This window comes from Amblyomma mixtum, chromosome 1 (assembly GCF_055824585.1).
Source record: "Amblyomma mixtum isolate Tamu chromosome 1, ASM5582458v1, whole genome shotgun sequence".
Taxonomy (NCBI): Eukaryota; Metazoa; Arthropoda; class Arachnida; order Ixodida; family Ixodidae; genus Amblyomma; species Amblyomma mixtum.
Window position 1 is genome coordinate 84827836 of NC_143012.1, and position 21913 is coordinate 84849748.

Genomic DNA, 21913 nt, shown 5'->3' on the forward strand with positions numbered 1-21913 from the left:
TTGAAATTGAAGAAGTTTTTCCCGACGCTCTGTTTACACCGGCGTTTTGGCAGCGTTACGGTGGATCTCGCTCCCAAACCAGACAACGAAGTCCTCGCAAAGAACTCCTCCGGCCTGCACTTCAGTGACTTCAGCCCCACAGAGCGTGCAATGCTTTTGAGGGCTGAAGCGGCTGGTGTGGCCGGATATCAAGGATGTCCAAGCACCAAGGAGCCGGCATTGTTGGCAGCAAGTGCGGCAGCAATCATCGCCGAGCCATCGTCACGACTGATCAGTGGTATGTGCGGACACATATGAATTCTGTAATAGCCTTCGTACATCGTAGTGCTGCCCAGCGTCTTGATAACATCGAGGCCCGTGCAACTATAGCTAGCCATAGGCATTTTCCTCTTCCTTCTCCAAAGCGTGCGACTGCGAAGTGCATGAAAAGAACGATTAAAAGCTGGCAGCTGCTATGACGCCTACCGCCACGAGGAACTGTGATAATAAACCCTTTTATACATTTGCCGGATGAACGATATGCAAAATTTGCATTGCCAGTGCAGATAAGCGTACAAAGTCAGCTTTTTCTTTTGCGGTTGTTTCTGGTGCAGTAGTGGACAGTGTACAGTACAAGTTCTGTCGAAATTTGAGGAGCTGGAGTGTGTGTACTGCCGTGAGATGGACCATGTAGTTGCGGCTCGGCCGGAGGGCTGTATCACGGAGCCCCCGGAATTCAGCCTGCTATGCCTCAACATCGGCGTGGTCCATGTTGCTTACTACGAGCAATGCGCACAGCAGGAAACTATGAGCGACGAAATCCGAGTTGGCACTTCAGATGCGGCAACAAAAAGATACTGCTTATACTTTTCCCTCTTCGGCATTTCCACACGTACCTATAAAAATAAACGGCTGATTCACAAGGACACACTGTGGTCCCTGTACTGTGGTTACAGAGAGCACAGCAAAGCGCTAACCGCATGCAAGTGGAAGAAGTCCAATTATGGTAGAGGGGACGGCTGATAAGAAGAACGAAAGGGGAAGTGGCGTTGGAGGTAGGGTTATATACAGGCGGTAGGGAGGGCGATGAAGTGCGAGTCATTTTTTAATTAGGGCTGGTAGAGTCACTCGATAAACTTTTATGGTGGTTGTCACCGCCACACACGTACGACCGCGGCCGCAAGAGGCAGCACGTTTGTTCCTACCGGCATTCCTACCGCAGTCGGCCACTTCCAGCCTGTCGCCATTTAGTCACCTAGCAGTTAGCATTTAGTAGATTTTTGGACTGCGCACTATTAAAAGAACTGTTGCGAAAAGCCTTTCCAATGCGACTTATGTCAAAAGAAATTCAGTTACAATAGAAGTTTGAAGCAGCACAAACAGAAAATTCACAAACAATAGCAGTGGTTCACGATGCCCTTAGTTAAGAGTTCTGCTAGGCGCCACTTTGTATGCCAGCTAACGAGATTATTTTTTTCTTACCTTTCTCCTTAAGTTTAGGGGATTGATTCTTTTTGACACAATACTCGGCCATTCGCTTAGAGTTCATGTACTATCGTGCGCAAAAGTGGAGAGACCACGGCTTCGACGACAGGAGCGGCTCCGGGGCCGCACCGCGGCACTGCTATCTCGCGCTGCGCGCTTGCTGCGAGATTGCCTCGCGTGACGAAAAAGTTTTCCCTCGCTCTCGGGCTGGTGCTTATCATGACTGACAAATTTCTAGTGCGACGCTTGACTCTTCTTATTTGGCAACCGTTATTTCTAGGCACCGCGATTGCTCTGGATTTATTTCTTCTGGTAAAATAACGCAGTCACGCTGAAAATGATGAAGCAACGACGTTCGCGGGTCATGGAGTGTGCAGGTGCCTCGACCAGCCGTGGCAGTGCAGATGAACAGCCGCCTTCAAAAAAAAAGAAGGTAAATCTGCCCATTAATGTCGACGTTTAGTAGTAACCCTTTCTGCTTTCTTTTTCTGCGTTGCAAGGGGCCACATAACGTCAGCACATGCAAGCACAGGGTGCAAATTTTAGGTCTGTGAGGTGATGTGTGAAGTGGAATCCTGTATAATCTGTATGAGCACTACTGCCGAACTGTACATAGAGGGGGCCGGGCTTTGTCAAGCCGCAGTTATGCAGCTTTTACCCGTCACCCCCTTTTCTCCTTGAGAGAGAAAATAAAGATGACTTGATTTGATAATCATCACTGTGATCGGTTGTCTATTGCTACAGATTGTAACGCATAAAGGTTGTTGGCTGCAAGATAGAATTATGAGCATTATAATTCTTTGCCGTTGCTAGCGATTATGTGCCTGCTTTTATTTTTCAAACGCGCACGATTTCATGTAAGCAGTACCTCGTCCGGACACTCTCGGGGCACCTGTGACTATGAGAAGTATTACTTCAGTGGCGATTATTCCTGTCGTGAGTGCTCTTGCAACAGGTGCTTAAAATTTCCAGTGAGTTGGCCAATGTGTCAGAAAAACAACATCACATTACGCCAACAGTGCTTCTGACTCAATGGCGAGTTATGGTGCAGCAGAGAGAGCCTGCAAGGTCGAAGTAAGTTGCTTTTTTTTTTGTGACATCCCGAGCAAACAAGCCAGTGGAGTCACTGCTGCAATTAACGAAAGATGCAGAGGCTGCGAAAGAGAGGCGCCACGCGGAGAGGATGACCCTCTGTGAGAATCGATAAGTTCCCTGAAAGATAAGTCTCCGTAATGCTGTTGTTGATTTGTTGCATAGTGTTGTGCTGCTTTATAGCTCTGTTATTATAATGCGTGGCTTTGTTCGATCTGCGGATGAAAGTAGTATGTAACTTAAGCAATTTGAAAGATACGGGAAGTGCCTGACGCTCTTCTGGAATGCTCGAATGTCGTACTACGGCAACCTTGGTTTAAAGAAGGCTTAGTGTGATTTCCTACGAAGGTACATATACAGTACACTGCTTGGAACTTGCTTTTAAGACAATGCAGCATGCTCATATAACATTTGTTCGCTGGACAGTGGGAGCAGTAAGCGCGAGGAGATGGCTTCCACAAGTGTGTGCTGTTCTCACGCTTTTTCGGGAGCGTACATCACACAGCTGCGGGAGCCCTCAACTCGCGCGGCTAATTCCCACTCCTCTTCAAAGTTGCAGGACGGAGTATTTCCGCATCTTCTTAATTTTTAAGGCACCGCTAGGTTCACTGTGCCTATACAAAGTGTGACAACGCGCGAAAGGCAGACCATAGGAAGCATGTGCAGTTCGCAACGGAAGCTTTGCGGCTTTCTGTGCACAGTCGCGTACAGTGCTAAATAAAGAACAGATACACTGTCAAATATGGTGTGGAAAAGTGAGTTGTGATTGCCTTATACTTATTGAGGTGTTTGTTAAAGTGCATTGTCTATTATACTTGCAGCATTAAACACTTCTATTAATTGGTTCCAATGTTTTTACTTAGGCTGCTGCAGTGTGCCACTTGTTTCACCTGACCGATGTTTGTCGCTTTCTTTTTTTTTTTTTTCAGAAATCCTGTGGGTGGGAAGGTTATGGATGTTTGTCCCAAGCTTGCCACATTTTAAATCCGATTTAAGGAATTTTACGAATATAACCCATTACTCGGCTGATGTATCATCAACCACACCATGTCCGGCCGCGCTCGGGAGGTCTGATGATACCTGGCTGATTGGATTACATCGCATGAACCGGGCAAGTTGGCCAACAGGCTCTTTCCCTGTTTGATTGTTAGAGTCAGGCGCGGTGTTGTTTACCGCGTTGTGCTTTGTCGTCGCGCGACGGGTCCCACGTGGACCGAGGAACGCGAAGCGGGAGTGAGCCGCGTCGCCGCCTCGCGCGGCACGCATGAATCGGACGGGAGGGAGCCGCGTCGCCGCCGCGCGCGGCTCGCGGGTTAGGCGGGCGCTCGCTTCCTTGGTAGAGCAGCGCCCCGCGCGCGCACTGCTAGGATGGCAGCGGCCAAAAGGCTCAAGCCTTTCACCTTTTTTGGGCGTGTGCCACAGGGCACCACGACCGTCGACCTGGCCAAAATACTGGTCGGACGTTTTTCAAAGGCAGAGCTTGGTGGAGTCCAAGACTTCACGGGAGGCAAGTTTGAAGTGTTCCTGAAGACGCGAGCTGCTGTAGAACGATTCCTGCAAGACCCAGTACTAGAAGTAAAGGGCACGGCTGTCCCCTTCGAATACCGCGGAACGAGAGCTAAGCTCGTGAGAGCTTTCGGCTACTCGGCTGAGCACCACGACTGAGCGCGCTGCAGCCCTATGGGAAGATAATAAGCGTGTCGCGAGAGTCAGTGCCCGGATTCCCCACCGTCACCACGGGAATCCGGCGCATCAAGATGGAAATGAAGACCGCAGTGCCGAATTTCCTCGATATAATAGACACCACGGTGCAGCTTGAGTATGAAGGGGTGCTACGTGTCTGCCGCCGCTGCGGCGCTCACGGGCACATGGGTGCCAACTGCGAGACAGCCCAATGTAGCCGCTGCGGCGCTTACGGGCACGAGATTTGTGAGGCCCCGTGCCCAAAGTGCGGAGAAGACCCCCCTGCCAGGGAATGCAAAAAGCGTACTTTTGCGTCCATGGTGGGGGGGCTGATGAAGAGCCTGGACGGCCCGCAGCAATGTGGGAGCAGCCCAGAGCTGTGCAGCCGCAGGCGGCCACTATCTCGCTAACGTCAGCGAGCGACAGCGGCGCCGCAGAACCAGGAAGCGCGACAACACGCGCTACTGAAGAAGGCACTCCCGCGCTGGTGCAGCCCCCCGCCGCACCAGTAGAGAGTACTGAAGCAAGCACAGAAGTTGAAAGAAACGATGCAGACAAGGGGAACTCAGCAACAGCTGTAGGACCCGCTGAAGGAAAGAAGGCAGAGGGCTCTAACGTGGTCGTTACAGAGGAAGCCGATAGCGATATGGAGGTCAACAGCGCGCGCCCCAAACAGAAGCGCAGCCCGCGCAAGAAGAACAAGCCCAAGAAAACGGCATCCAGCTCCTCGAAATGATCGGAGGGCGCGCCTCTCTCCAAACGCGCTTTCCTGAAGAAACCACCCTCATCATCAAGCGACTCGGACAGTGAACCAGAAACCGGCACCGAAGAACCATGCGTACACTGCGGTGGAACAGGCTGCGACTGCTCGTACATCTCGGACAGGTCCTACGAGTCCTCGTCCGAGTCGCCGCCCCGTTCCCCCCCTGACGATGCCGTTAACCCATCCAGTCAGTAACCATGCCGCACGCCCCCCGCCCTTCTCTCCGTCACATACTGGCCTTTTCCCTCGTCCTTTTATGCCTGCCATGCATAAAATTGTTTTTCGTTTATTGCATCGCCGAAGTGAAAAAAGCACGCATGCACAATATATGCGAATATTTGAGAAAGATCCGCCAACAGACGTACTCAACTGCGAATATTTGCGCCTCGTACATGTCGTTTGTGTTTCCTTGTTTTCGTCCAGTCTTTCGCGCAAGTACGTACCCTTTTCAAGCTATGAACCAACTCGCCCAGATTAGAGTTTTAATAGAATTTTAACTGGATGTCCGTTGGCAGGCGCACCGTATACCTTTGCCTTGTTATCGGAGGGCCGATGGACGTCCACCACCTGTTTCCGGATGTTCAGCAGACGTACGGAACATCCGAAACGGACCTCTGTCGGCAGTTTGAAGGATATCGGAGGTTGCTTGGGGGTGTTCTTGTCACTTGTCTATTTAAATTTCCAGTATGAAGTCCTGATGCGCAAGGCGGTCCTCCGAACAGTGCAAAAGCAGCACGGCGAGTTGCTCATGGGAATCTGGAGCCTAAAGAAACTGTGCCTGAGAGCAGTGAAGTTCTGAGGAACCAGTTCGATGACGTCGTACAAGTGAAAAATTTCGACAGAAGCCTTCATTCTTCCACCAGGGATGCTCTGGTAAAAAAAAAAACTGCTGTTCATTAGCTTTATCATACTCCAAGTGGCATGGTTTTGTGATCCTGGTTTGTGTTCATGCAGATACGCCAATTCCACCAAATAGGTGGTTCCACACCGCAGTCTTGTACACGTCGCGTGCTCAGAGCCATCATGACTGACAAGCTCGCTACACTCTTCTCGTACCAAAGAAAGAAAGGAAAACAAGCCTTCTGCGAGCTGCAGGTTTCGAAATATATAAACGGTAAGTATATGTCAACTTTTTATTATCTCAAATCGAAGTTATTAGGAAGATTTGGAGCTTTGCCTTGAAGCTATACCATATTTTGACTCTTTAAGTGGCCTTTTTCTTTTGTAAACAAAAGTTGATGGCGCTATTATGGCAGTTTAGCACGACACTGTGCACCGCTTGGTGTGCAGAGAGAATAAGATTGACAGCCAGAAGCACATATTGTTCTTTAGAGGGGCGAACCATGGCAGTCTCCTGAAGTTATCGGGCAACCAGACAAATGTACACAGAGCAACTCTCGCAATGTGGGTCATTCCAGAAATGCTTCTGAAATATGTCTTCATTTTCCACTTGTCTTTGACAGCCTGATGCAGCCACTTTCATTCTCAGTCTCCAGCAGCATCTGGAGTTCATAGTTGGGTTTCTCATTATTCAGAAGGGTGTGCATGTAACCTGTCGTGTAAGCCGTGTGTGTGCAGACTACCTTATACACATGCATGCGCAATCTTTTACCAGTGGTCATCATGTGGACATAGCTGCCAAGATTTTCCATTTTTGGCCGTTACCAGCAGTCACTGTAAGAGCTCTTGGAGCATTTCCCAATGTGGATGAGTTGAAATGATCCATTTTTTTTAAAGCAAGTAATTCAAGGCACAAGCAAAATTCTTGGCAGCAACCAGAGTATTTTTTCCATATCTTCTCTTCTGTTTGCACAACTTTTGTAATTGTGCAAGTTTAGGTGGCCAGTAGCAGAACCCTAGCTCTGGTACAGCAGCAGCTGACATTTACATTTTTTATTGCCTTTTGATCTGCACACTATCTTTTCAGCCTACTTGAAGGCTGAATCAGCTGCACTTATCCATCTCCATTCCATTTCTTTGCGAGCACATCAGTCCAGGGCTTCACTTCGCGTTGTTTCTGGGCGTATTTGAATGCTCAGCATTGCTGTGCGGCTGTTTTTGAATGTACAGCCATGGGGCAGACATGCTTGGTATGCTCATTAATTTTCATGTGGTCTTTGGTAGCTGCCGCGACTGCTGTGCACAACTGCAGTGAATTCGTGGTTGAGACTGCCATCAGGGATTGGCTTCGCCATGCTCCTGCGAGGCATCGAGATGCATTCCTATGCTCAGTTTTTCTGTGCTTCAAAATGTTCACTGTGTATTATCATTTTATTGCCAACGCTTTTCTTGCCCAGCGGAGTGGCCTAAGCACAGCTGAACAGTGAACCTACTAACTTCAAGCCAAAACAAGAGCTGCAAGGCCTCGTCGCTTTTGTTGCCGATTGGAGTGACCCATGTACAGCTCTACTGTGAGGACCTGCTGACTTCAAGCTCACAAGCAAGATATGCTAAGGGGTCTTTACGGGACTGAATATTTTTTAAAAGTTATAAATGCGTGAAAAAACAAACTGGAAACAGTATGCAAGCCAAAGAAGCTTGTAGACAGACTAGAAACAGGAGTTGTCACAAAAAAATCTAGCATGACAATTCAAATCACAGTGAACGGGCTGACAGAGACTGAGAAGAAAATGTTCACCGAGTAAGCTGGTAATTGAATATCTACCAACAGGCTAATGTTGCTAATGAAGTGTTATGCCAGATTTTCTGTGACCTCTACAAGTTCCTGCTTGCATATTCATGCATACGCGTGCTCTTCAGCAAGTTATTCGACGCCTCAGTGAGAAGAGGAGTGTGAGCCAAGCAAGCTCATGTTCACTGGATGTGCCAAGTTAAACTGTCTGGACAGCGCTGTGATGGATCAGCTGTGCCTCCAGAATTTGAAGGTATACAGCACTCCATGCTGGAAATGAAGGACACAGTGTTGAAACTCGGCATGACAACTGTGTTCGCTTGAAAAATGGTCACATTGTTTTAATAACAATTTTTTTTGTGTTCATCAGGAAGTATTGACATCTGTGGACATTTTTTCACAACTTTAGGCAACGTTTTTCTGAGCCCTCTGCCGTCATCAGAACTGATGATTGTCTCTGCAAAAGGAGTTTCACAGAATACTTCAGTATGGAATGTAGATGACATTCAGCATTAGTGTGTGTTCCTCCCAAATGGACCGAATTCATATGCAGTTTTCCCTCTTCTGCACACGTGCAAAGGTACCTAAATCTGAAGAGGATATCTGGAAAAGGTAGGCATTTATTACAAATATATTTTAAAGTTGCGGTAACGTGCAAGAATTGTGGCTTTGTTGATAACATTTGGTGCTTTAGCATCTTATTTGTACTTTTGGTGTGGGGGTTTAGAGATTTGTGTTTTTTAATGTGTGCTTTCAGGTTCTAAAATGTTCAGCATTGCGCATTTTCAAGATGTGGATGAAGTTTCTGTTGTTCCATCTACGTGGATAATTGCAGAAAACACAGTACAAAAATTCGAGCAGGATTAACGAGGCAATACAGAACAATGAGAAACCATCTGACCATTGGAAGAAGTACAGATATAGAGTGTTGTGCACTTGTGGTAAGCAGTATTTGAAATACTTGTAAGCATCATTATGTACCTTGGTTACACTCTGAAAATGGGATTCTTCTTATGCCTGTAGCCTAGCCTGAAATATTCTCAGGTTGAAGCCTGTTTTACAAACAAGGTATGCTCGGCGAAAAGATGGTGCTCCTATGTTTGACGAAATCAGGTTTATTCTTGCCAGCAACGACAACCACTTTTCCTAGTTAAGAACCGTCCACTCAAGATAAGAGCTTGCTATTCACTTTTACTACATTGTAAGCAGTGACGGGCCTTTCAAATGCACAAACTTAAAAGCCTCTTTGATTGGACTCAATTGGCACAGTATGAATTCTCCCTGTTGTTCTGTTGAAAGCAAGCTCCAATAGATTTTGCGTGATTTCATGCCTTTGAGAGGCGGATTGGTCTCACGACAGTACACTGCCATCCGGCTAGCACATATGGACAATGAAGCGATAGAAACTACTATACAGAATCTGCTGAACTGTGGTATTCAGTCACTTGAACACCTGAAATATGTAGTGGAAGCTAACCTAATGTTTCCAAATGTGTTCAGTATGTTCAGAATGTGTGTGAAAAGTTCCATATAGCCACTTCCCCAGCTGTACAAGTGTCCATTCCACAAGAAAGTGAGGCTTCCGTGAGCATGCTGTACCAAGATTTTGACATTCCAAGGGACTCATTTCCTTCCCAACTCAGAGCATGTCAAGAGGGCAGGCACCCACTCAAAATTAACCCCAATGAAATAGTGAGGACAGTAAGTGACAGGGTGCTCGCCTGCTATCAGAAGCCTGGCCACAATGTGCTGCGAGCCATTGCAAGTGACTTTGTTGGGAATGATACCGTCATTGCTACTGAACTAGAAACAGTTAGTTATATGGGGTTTTATGGCGCATAAGCAACTATGGCTATCATGCGCCAAACACAAGGTTAGATGATGTTAAGTGTATAGAAGTTTTGGCTAAGATCAAAGTGTAACTAGAAACACTTCTTCGGAAGCAGGAAAATTGCGTTAATAACAAATGATGCACACTTCTGAGTGTATGAGGCGATGTATTCCAGATGATGATGAAGATTCGACTACAAAAAAGCCACAACTGCAAAAGGATTCTTACGGCTGAGTAGCCTGGCAACCTGACCTGCTATACACAGAAACGGCTGAAATGCAAGAAAAAAAAATCAGAATAGCTGAAAGCCCAACTCAGGCTAGCTTCCCGAAACAACTCTCGACAGACAGTGTCTGGTAAAAATCCTTGTTTCCCCATTTATTTTTTGTCGTGTTTCCTCTGTGCAGCATGGCAAAACCATTCGCCGTGGTTAAGTTTCCGCTCGAGGACGACTGCCTTGCAGTCATTCCTGTCGGATGGCTCACTGAGACAAAAGAAGAGTGCTACTGGCCTGTGGCCAGGAGCTCGGAGGTAACGCGGCTCGCAAAAGCTGAGGCCGAGCCACCTCTCGGAGGGGAGTGGATGCGTTGCCCAGTGGTCGTCGTTACCACTTGCCGTAAGTAGTCTTATTGTAGACATAATGATGGTAACTTCATCAGCGATTGTAAAGGCCTCTTTGCTAGATTCTGTGAGTCTGCACCTCTGCATGGCTAAATTACGACTAAGAAGTCATGTTGACAGCCACCGCTTAGCCAGCTGTCAAAAAGAGGAGCAGAATGAACTGTTAGCTATTGCACTTGCGGCTCACATGGTCGCCAAGCTTGCAAAGCTTGGGTTGTGTCAGCACAACGATTCTGGTGAATAAAGAGTCCGACGACTCTTTATTCAGTGGCTTCGGGTATGGGTCAATTAACCCGAGAGGGAACTAATGGGGTCTTGCATCTTGGCAAGGGGCCAAGATGCATGAATTCTGATTTTCAAAGAGAGCACTGCACCCCGAAAATTTTGCTCACATCTTCTTCCTAAAGCTGTTTAGACCACGAAGACACCACTTTCACCCAGGTGGGACCTTTATTGGGCATTCTATGCTTGATTTTTATTATGCCTCGTGGGCACTTTGCTAGGCCCAATGAGAGCTTGCACAAACACCGCCCTGGACGGGGTTGCCCATATGGCGGCCTCCGCTATTCGGGGCTACAATCCGTCTACCCTCTTCTGGACCGAAATCTCCCCTGTTGCTGCTCAAGATGCTGAGGAATCGTCGGACGATATTTCTGACGAGAGGCTCTACACGTTGCTCGTGCTAGGCAAGCGTGGCCAACGCCCCAAGACGGATGACACCGTCTGCAATACCGACGTCGCCGCTCAACACTCTCCTGCTCCAGAGGTCGGCGCGCAGGTTCCGCCGGCACAGAAGCCATCGTGGCGTCCACGCAGGATGCCTTTTTTCGAGAAGGGAGACATCATTAAGATCATAAAGAAAATATAAACAAAAGCACATAAAATCACAACAAGCTTCTAAAATATTCAGTCACAGCTTAAATACTCACTACAATAATACAACTGTTAGTTTTTGTTTCTTCTATTTAGCTGAAATGTTTTTGAAGCGCATGAGTTGACGCAAGGCGGTCATGGCTTGACGCAGGTTCTCACAGCAGTACAAATTGAATTTTGTTCAGACCGTTGGTTCGAAGGCAGTTAGTTCGCCTATACGGAGATAGTCGATGCCGAGCAAGCGTACGACAGCTTACTGCATGCAGTGCTTTTACCCATGTTTTTACTTTGGTGTCGGACCTGGGGATCCCGAAGCTTCCCCTGGTCAACATTCTATGTCTTTGTGAGGAAAACACGGTTGTCGTGCACTTCGGGTCCTCGATCGGCCCCATCGCAGTGAAGAAAGGTCTGCGCGAAGGGTGTCTGCCGTCACCACTGGAATATTCTCTATGGTGAGTATCGAGCGAGAGCTGCTTAGGTCATAGATTGGTTTCCGCCTCATATGGAATGGATGACAACCGCTGACTGCCAGGGGTAAAGCCTTCACGGACGATCTAGTACTGCCTGTGGAATACCCTCCTAAAGATTTGCAATTTCTGCTAAACAAGTGCCAGAATGTGGTTGTTTGCCTGGCTGGAACCAACACAGCGGATTAGGAATTAACCTTGGAAAAATAAGACCTTCGACCAGAGTTCATAATTCCGATGTCTAGGAGTGAAGATGTGCGCTGAAAATCCGTTACGGCCTTCACAAGGCTACCGACAGGCTGCCCTGCAGGTTCAATCTATCTTGTGTCGCCGATGACTCAAGGGGGTAATCGCTATGTGATGGCTGGCGACCAGCGGAAGCTTGCGCATGTACTTAGACGCTTGCGAATGCTGTGCTGTGCCTGTCAATGCACACGAGAATAACGCGAGAGACAACAGCGCGAATTTGACCGAACTTCCTACACGTTCCAAGCATCCTTAGAAACTTCGAATTTGCCGTGTGTGACCGATTTCCCTTTTATTGTAAACTCTCAAGAAATGAAATAAAATAAACAAAAAAAATTGGAGAGGAAGCCCGCACCCAACCAGAGGTTATCACAGGCAATCCAATTAAACATAAAAGAAAAGAGCCCAATGCCCAAGAGAAAATTTAAGAAAAACCAATTACAAGAGAGGGAAAAAAAAGAGGCACAAATGATGGGCGGGGGCAAAAGTGATTTTTAAAGCAAGACGCCCCTGAAGGATTAAGAAGTACGAAATGAACATGAAACAGGGATGGGTCCAGCGTGCCCAGATTCTTCAGACAGGCTCGCAGGCGGCCAGGAGGAGGGAAGGTGCGGGGATCTGTAAGAAGGAAGAAGAGACAGGAAAAGAAAGCGAGGAGAAAAGAAAAAAAAGACAAACAGGAGATAATGGGCTTAAGAAAGCAAAAGGGGTACATAGAATAGGGGAAATAGAAAAGAGGATCAAGTAAATGACAAAAAGGCATGCAATAACGCAAGGAAATAGAACGAGCGAAAAGTAAAAAAAAAATCAAACAAACAATTAAAACATGAAAATATAACAGCTAGAGAAAAGAAAAAGGAATGGCAAAAAATAAAAATAAACATGAAAAAACGAAAAGCAAACAAAACAAAGACTGCATGTACACGCAAAGCCAGCAAATATCAAGGTCCACATACCATCCACATGCCCGTGAGGCAGGGGCAGGGCCCCGGCCCACCAATATTGGCCATATGGTGCCCCCGACCACATGAGACATGGGGAGGCACAGAAATGGCAGGGAGGTCTACGAGCCATCAGGGCGGGAATAAACACAAGAGACAGGTGAAAGAAGGGAAGAAACGCGAACAGCAACGCACGAGACCGAGGGGAACCTAACAAAGAGGGGAAGTCATGAGGGGAAAGGAAGTGCGGATAGCCGGGAAGCCCTGCTGCTATGTCTGCGGTGAGAGGACAGGCACGCAGGTAATGAAGAACATCCCCCACAGCTGCCCCGCATGGACAAGAAGGCGAAGGAAAGAGGGCAAAACGATGGTGAGAGGAGTCGACCAACCTTTCACCCATGGCAGCTTGCAGCTTTGCCATCGGCAGAGCGATACATAGTGACCAGAGTTGTTGTGACTGCACTCTTGCAAATTGCAGACTAGGAGAATGCTGCACTCGCGTTGCTGCACTGCTCTTCAGCGTGGAAGCAAATGTCAAATATGGATTACACAATCCACCGCCAACCGAGCCCTACTGATCTCATTAACCAGCTAGAAATGATTCAAAATAATGCAGCTCATTTCATCTTCTCTAAGTATCACCGCACCGCTAGTATATCCCCAATGCAGGCTAATCTCAATCTGCTACCCCTCACATCTCGTCAAAAGCATGCACGGTTATGCCTCTTTCATAAGATATTTTACCATGATGACTTGCACGGTAAATTGCTCATTCCGCCTTCATATGTATCATCCTGCATTGAGCACATTCACAAGGTTGGCATAAATTCATGCAACACTAAATGTTTCTCCGATTCATTCATACCCCGCACATCTAAAGACTGGAACTGCCTTCCCTCTTCCGTTGCAACAAAACAATAAATTTTGGTTATTTCTGTCTGCTGTGCACAATATAGACCATGCCAGTTTTTCTTAACACTGTATAAAACAAACCTACCTCTCTTCCTGTGCGTTCGTATATTATTTAATTCCACCACTGTGTACTCTTAAACGTTATCGCGAATTTCATTGTGTTATATTAAGTGTTATGGGACTTTGTTTAGAAACTTTTGTAACCAACCTCAACTGTCACAGTGTTACTTGTAAGTTCTTATTCCTGTGCATATTTTTTGTTTTATTTATTACAACCCACTCCCCTCTGTAATGTTTATACCCTGAGGGTAATAATAAATAAAATAAATAAATAAACAAACTGATGCTGCACACGAGTGGATCGAGGTATCAAGGAAGAGCACAGTAAGCTTGAATAGTTTAACTTTTTTTTTTTCTTTCGCCATCCTCTCGTGCCATGTAAGTCATCATAAACTGAGCTGTCAAAACTGGACGCAGACGGCACCAGTCAGCGACATATTTTTCAAGCCAAAGACAGGTCCGCCAGTGCCCCAACCTGTCCCTAGAGCCCAAAATAGCGCACCAATCTGGACCGATCAGCAACGGCATAGCTTCTTGCAGCAAGTCAAGGTAAAAAAAAAACCTCAAGCACATACAGGCAGCTTGCACACATTTACCTATGAGTTGTACCATGACAAAAGTACAAGCAAATAGGGCTTGCGTGTTCACTTTGCCACATGTTGTAATACAAGGATGCATTTATACACGCCTGGTGTTCATTTTTTTCAGGTAGTTATTATAAAAAAAATGCTAAATAATGTTTGTATCAATGTGTTACCTAGTTTTCACTGTGTGCTATGAATATGCTTTATTTATTTTGCTTGCATGTCAACAGCCATTCGCACCAAACACTCTGCTGCTAACATCAATAACAGACAGCAAAGACGCAGATTCTTCACCTGAAGCAGCTGTCCAGGAAGAGCAGTTCAACGACTGAACAAGTGCCACAGTTTCCACTTCATGCTATATATTAAGGCATGGATATACAAGCAGCTACACACAGAAGTGCAGCTAACAGATGCATGTTGCAATGAAATCGAAAACGAACACGTGGGCAGTCAGAATCATTGATGTAGGTGTCAGAACAAAAGGGACGAATAACGGCATCATTAATGCATCACACGGTATCATGCAGGAGTGGCACAGATGGATTCGTAGCCGAGATTATGGGGTACATAAAGGCACCACATACTTTTAACTTTCGCTGGGGCTGTAAAATGGAGCCAAAAGCTAGTGCGGCATTCTTGGCTCAAGAGTAAGCAGCACATCAAGACTCTCAGATCCACGAGTGTGGTCTGTGTGCCCTTGAGAAGCAGCCATATCTAGCTGCATCTCCGACGGCATTGGATCTTGTACATGCTACGGAAAAGCTGTACTGGAGGTGAAGAGTCCTGCCTCTGAGAAAGGACAACCACTGAAATCTACTTTAAAGCAGTTGCCATATTTAAATGAAAGTATGCAGCTAAGGAAGGAGCATGTCTACTACAATCAAGTGGAGGCCCGAATGGCAGTAACGATGGAGATGGAGAGGCGCAAACTCTGAGTACCAAAAAAACATGACTGTAAAACTGGCAAGGAATTTAACCAGAAAGCATGTGTATCCCTTGAGTTTGGAAAAGATGAATGTATTGCATGCTGCGCAGATATTTTCCCCACAAATGATTGCATCGTTGGAGCACCTTCAAGAAAACTCGCACAGTGACCACGCTTTCTTCATTTTCAAGGATGCAAGCTCTTTGATTCACTTCACGAAAGTCATGAAAAAATGGTTTGATAATCACGACACAGCTCTCACAGGAACTGGCCAAAAGTTGCCGGTTTCTAAAGAAGATGAGATGACCGACGTTTGCTGTGGCTTGAAGAATGTCACAGCTACATAGAGAACATGCAAAAAGTTTCCATGGCCTCAAGGACACTTTCACCAATCAGACATCTCAGGCCTTGCTATTTGTGACAAACAATTTGTGCGCGTACACTGGTGCCCGCATAAACCTGGTCAGTGACTTCCTGGAAGCGGCCGACCGCGCCATCCTGGCGTCGTGTCGCCACGGAGGGGGGCTCGACGCTGTCACAAGGAGGGAGATCTGCACGGAGTGAACAAAAGGAAGCGGCGAGCGGGCGGCGCGCCCCGCGGCGAGAAGCAGCCAGCGGCTATGGCTAAGGGGAGGCGGCAGAAAGAAAGAAGCAAAAGGCTTAAAAGGGGAAGCCGATAGGAAGAACGGCAGACAGGGACGATTCGAGTGGGCGGTCGAGACGGAGGAAGGCAGAAGACCGAGGCGGCGCATGGACCAGGGAGCACGGGGTCTAGCCTTGCTCGCGTTCGGCCTCCGACAACACGATTCAGCACCTGGCAGCTCCTCCAGCGCCTGGCCGAGAACGAGAGCCACTCAGCCGCGGCAGATATCCAGCCATTCGTCGAGCCCGTGCCACAACAAGCTGACCCAGTCCCGATGTGGATGAGCCCTATTGCATTTCCCATAAGCGGCATAAAGCCAGATCCATTAATTAAATCTTATCCTAAAATCATTCCTGGAGTCTGTGCATCAATCTCCTTATGCCCAGTGTGGACCCAGGGCCATTTTAAGAAACTGCTCCATCACATATTCACGTCCAAGTAAACTGCGGGGACAGTGCAGTACCTTGTCGAAGCAAGATGTGAACTATGCGCTCACAAAAAAACTTAACAGCGACTCCATTGAGGCACTTTTCGGCAGGCTGAGGTCAATGTGTGGTGGCAATGAGATGGTGGACGCAAGAGCCATTACGGCAGCACTTGATGACATCATGAAAGAAGAAATCGTACGTCCAAAAGACATGAAGGCACTCGAAGTTGACGCCCAAAAAGTGGCTGCAATGCTGTCACCAGCTCTGCTAGAAAACCTCAAGAGCGTAACAGATGATTCAGGGGTTCCGACTTTTTCTGTGACATGCTCGGGTCTCGTATATGTAGGAGGGTGTATGGCTAAGCTAATCGCTGACTTTGGATGCGATGCCTGCACTCTACTTGTGATAACTAGTTATTTGAGCGATCCGATTTCAAGCCTCTGGAGAGTCAAGACAGAAGCGAACTTTATTATCCAAGCCAGAGCTGTTAGCTCTTTTGGATAAACTTGTGAACTTCTTTGAAGAGGCTGTGCAGCAGTTGCCCCGCACGAATATTCTTGAGGTGCTCCAGATAACAACTGAGCCGCAGCTTGAAAAGTCAGCTATACTCAGATGCCCAGAAGGGGTAAACAATAGCCATGCCAAAAGGTGACCCTGCTTGAATGCTGAGAAGTTTGTAAGGATACTGCTCATTAATTACATAAAAATGGTCACTGATCAAAACGATCGCTCATGTACTTATGCTCACAAGCCTTCAAGGAAACATTTCAGGCTGTGATGTTCTGTAAGCCAAAGGTAGTGCTGTTTCTGTGCTAGATGCTATAGCAAAGGGCAATGTAGTGTTATAAAAGCGTTATTCTCAATTGTTTTGGCAAAGCTGTGAATCAGTAACAGCGTGTTTAGCATTTAAAAATGTTAAGTCGTGATGTTCCGCAAGCATGCTCGCATGTACTACCAGATTTGATTGAAGTGTAAATAACAAGTATCTCGAACATTTTGACTAGCGTGCTTAGTGAAATATCAGAGCTTGACTTCTTTATTACCAGTTATACAGTGCTACCGTTTATCGGTAGCCTTACCAACGTGGAAAAAGAAGTTCAACAAATTTCACTCGCAACAGCGTGTTGCTTTCGAGCACTCGTTTGGCTTGTTGAAGCAACGCTTCAGGCTATACCTTGTCGACGCTGCAAGCATTAAACAATGCTGCCTAATTAAATGGCTGCATGCGTGCTGCACAATTTGTGCAACAATGAAAGAGATTTTCTTGATGAATCGGACCAGCTGCCCGAACTGGAGGATGTGCAGAACGATGAGGACGACGACCTGTATTTTGATAAAAGCACTGCCAAACAGTGCGAAATACTGCGGAAGGCCCGCCAGGAAACAGTGCTGAGTGTGCTTCGTCTGCCAGTTGCTGTTTATGAACGTTACAAACTCGTGCCAAATCAGAGTCATCGATTCACTGAGGATTGTTCAACATCATGGACTTATTTGATTTGATAGACTCACACTCTACCGGACTGAACAAGACTCGGATCACGATCTGAATGTGAGCCCCGACTCACAGAGGCTGCAGAGGTGCGAAAAGTACTGGAGGCCACAAAAGCAGCCCTTGCCAAGTCACAGGGCATGGCTGCATTTTGGAAGCAGCAGTATGACTGCGTAAAAGAAAGGCTGCTGACCACAAGTACATTTCAGCAGCCTAGTGAATGCAAATACTATATGGGGCTGCCTTCATATGAAGTTTTCAAAGGGCTGTCCACGGCTCTGAACATTGCCATGCCTCGATCATCTAAAGGACCGTCACGCGCACTTGGCAGCATCAATGATTGTTTTGATGGTGCTGCTAAGGATTCGAACAGGGATGCCCGTTAAGGAACTTGCACGTAATTTTGGCGTGACACAATCTCACGTGAGCAAGACTTTTTTCTAGGTGGGTACTGTTCATGCACAAAGCCTTGCGTGCCATCACCCGTGTGCCATCGCTAGCTGAAGTGCAGCGAAATCTTCCAGAATAGTTTTTAAACTTCTGGGACACGCGCATGGTCATTGATGGCACAGAGATTAGGTTGCAGATGTTGTCATCAGTGGATGTGCAGCGACAAACCTTCTCGCCCTATAAGCATGGCAATACAGTTAAAGTACTTATAGGTGCCACACCAAGATGGCTATGTCTGCTTTGTTTCAGATGCTCAGGGGGGGGGGGGGGGGGTCAATTTCTGAGAAAGATTTAGTGATAAAGAGCAAACTACTGGACATTTTCAAATCAGGTGATGCAATAATGATGGATAAAGGGTTCAAAATTTTTGACCTCCTACCTAACGGGGTAACAGCACATATGTCGCCATTTAATAGGCCCTCACTAGGTCAGATGAGCACTGGCGATGTTTTGAAGACCAGAAGCATTGCCCGTGCTATTGTCTGCTGAGCACTGCACTTTACTGTGTACTTCTGAGAAATGGTCATGATGTGTTTTGCTTACTGAATGGCAGGCGGACCCCAAACTGTGGATGCGTGCTTGTGTAGCGGTTTTGAGGAGCAGTTTGCTGAGGTGTCATTTGGCACGTTTTAATGGAACTGCATGTTATTTTGCTTATAATACAGACCTCTGCAGCCTTTAGTGTATATTGAGCTGGTAATACAATGTATAATTTATGAACATTTGCAGCAGCAGCTGCTAGAGATGCAAGTGCTGCGCACAAAATCAAAAGCCTCAGTGCCCGCTACAGTGGTAAGGGGACACCTGTAGTCATTTCATTTGAAAAACAATTCTTTATACATTTCTGTCACTAACCGTCTTCTCTTATTTTTAGCATCTGAAAAAACAACTTTCAAAAATCAGATGAAGATTCTCGTTGAACTGAGAAGCCTAAGGACACTAATATCATCAAACAAGCCCTCAAAAAGGATAAAACTGCCAGAGGAATGCCCTGCATTGCCTGCTACAACTGCTAACGAAGTTCTCCATCTCGAAGTATACATTTCTTCAGAGGAGAACTTTGGGAACCCGGTGAGGATTCATTTTGCGCACTTATACCTAAACGTTTTGGAGGAACTGATGTGCAAGATACTGTACGGACACTCTTATGTGGCTTGATAGTGAAGGCGGCCGCATTACAATTCAGCTGGCGCGGATCCCATGGCCAAAAACATGCATTTGGTGATTTGAAAAATATAAACAACATTATCCTCAGTAAGCACTTGATTCACTCTTATCATATTGAACAAGATTTATATATTGGGGGTGCGCATTATTTCTTTCCTTTTATAATGGTTTCACACTGTATATCAGCACAGTGCAATTCTTTACAACAGCTCCAAATCTGTTGTGGGGCTTCCTGTTGTAGTTGTAGTGCGATAGTAACAGCTAAATTGGTCACGTATTTTGTACAAATGGCACAGTTGTGCATTTGCAGTATGGGCACCACAACTAATATTTTGACTCTTAGAAGAGTGACCCACTTGTCGAATTTTCTGCCTATGCAGGTTGCCTCAAGGCTCACTTTCCTGACGAGGCATGCCTTGTGATAAGTGTCAACAATGTGATAAAGCGGTGGCTAACTAGAGCCCAAGACCGTGACAGTGGTCGCAGCCAGAGGTGTCAGCTGCAGGAATCTCTAAAGCAGCTGGCTACCGATAGCTTCGCCAGCCAGTAAATCTGTTCTAAGCCACCGGCGAAAATCTTTCCATCTGGAACCAACCATAAACCAGTTAAAGATTTTTGCCACGTTCATCCCGATATGGCTGCCAGTAATAAAATATGACTTCGTATGCAGACTGTTTCTTCACGCATGGTGCAGTGCTTCAGTGAAGAGCACCTGCATGCACACTTTTGCATGAAGCCCATTTGAGAGGCACCTTAAGGCAAACTAAAACAAGGTTGGCCTTCAAGCATGGCCCGGCAATGGCAAACGCTGATCGAGTCGTGTAAGGCCAATGTTCAATCCACAAGCATGGCCCGGCCGAGTTGATCGAGCTCGGGCCGTGGTTGGCCTCGTTGGCGGCCGTGCATGGGCCAGCGATGGGCTGAGGAAGTTTTTTTCCCTTGGGAAGAACTATTTTGCGGGAAAAGATGTAGTCTTATTTAAGCCCCCTTTCAATGTAGGAGGATGTCTCGGGAAGACATGGAAAATGTAAGGTTGCAACCGCTCGCAGTCATGTTATTATCATTGATAAAGCTTTCTCTAGGCACACAGGATACTGACCTACCCTGACGAGTGCCTTCATGACCGCACAAGGCGCAGTAACTGAGGTGCTCTTCCGCAGTCCCTCAGTGCAGTACGGACTGGCAATGGAGCCAGAAGCTCGTGCCGCATTTGAAAAACAATACGACGTGATGGTACCAGAATTTGGTATAGCTGTGTGCCCCATGGAGCCTTGGCTGTCACGTTAACCTGACAGCATATTTAGGTAAGCTGTTTTGCAAATTTATTTAGTTTTTTCAAAGACAAAGACGGAGAAACCATCCTGCTCGAAATAAAGTGCCCACGCAGCTGCAGAAACACCACGCTGAGAAATAAGCCTATGCTGAATTACTTGTGTGGCGATAAAGACATCTCCCTACGAAGTAGTCACCAGTACTTCACTCAAGTTCAGCTCTACATGCATGTGCTTGGGCTCGAAGGGTGCCACTTTTATGTATACTCTAGCGCAGGTGCGCTAATGGTACCCGTGAAAAAAGACGACTTCTTGCTACCAGGAGTCTGCTAAAGCATCCGATCATGAAGGCTACAGTGACAACGAGGAATCTGAGCCAATGCTGACAAGATTGACAAAGACTGACAATAATATTTTTAGCAGCCTGGTCAAGGTCTACCAAATGACGGCAGGTGACGAAAGGATAGACACAGCCATTGGTAAAATTACCAATGAAGTCTGCAAATTGAAAGCCTTGACGATGGAGGCCTTGCACAAGAATAATGAGTTTCTGAGGGGCAGACTGGCGGAGTGCGAGGCTCAGGCCCAATCCCCCACTTACTCAGAAGTTGTGCGGAAGACCATCCCCAAAGAACATCACGAACAGAAGGAGACGAAAGCTATTATCGTCACATCAAAGAAAAGGAAGGAAGGAGAAGACCCTCGAGGACCTCAAGAATACAATGGACCCCATGGAAATGGACATAAGGGACACGAGACAGAAAAGGAGGGAGCAGTGATTGTCTCCATAGACGCCCCCTCCTTGGAAAAGGTCACAGAGAAGATTAGGAGTGACGTGGACGGCATGACCTGCAAGTCCAACACCCCAAAGGGCGTCGACTGGAAATGAAAGTTGTGGGAGTCGACCAGGAGATGGAGGATGAAGAACTGATCACAAGGATCATCTGTCAGAACAATCTTCAATGCCAAGAAGACATTAAGGTCAGAAGCAAATATAAAGGGCAGTACGGGAAAAATATCATCAGTATAGTCAACAAGCAAGCCTATTAAGGCTTAAAAGACAAAACCCATGTCAACGTAGGTTGGGAGAGGTGCGCCCTTTATGACATCGTATTTATAACAAGGTGCACTATATGACCGTCTATGGGTCACGCGGGAAAGTTCTGCAGACAACCAGGGAGACATGTTAACTGTTCAAGGAAAGGGCACTCGGCAACAGAATGAGGGCCAGTCGAAGGACGAAAGCAACCATCCTCTCCTGTCTGTCTACTGTGAGACCCTTCAGAGGAAAGTGCAAGAGGCGAAGATAAGGATCATCCAAAGGATGTTCTAAATCTTGCATTCATCATGGTGGAAACACCACTAATC

At 46.8% G+C, this 21913-nt stretch overlaps 1 long non-coding RNA gene and 1 pseudogene across 1 annotated transcript; both read left to right on the plus strand.

Moving 5' to 3' along the window:
• The first annotated feature begins 3924 nt into the window (after positions 1 to 3924).
• LOC149367061 (uncharacterized) overlaps positions 3925 to 21913 on the plus strand; it is a 40722-nt pseudogene continuing 22733 nt past the window's right edge.
• Positions 5553 to 7946, plus strand: LOC149367062 (uncharacterized). Its single transcript, XR_016284499.1, has 3 exons — positions 5553 to 5875; positions 5957 to 6116; positions 7300 to 7946. It is a non-coding gene; the product is annotated as an uncharacterized LOC149367062 (long non-coding RNA).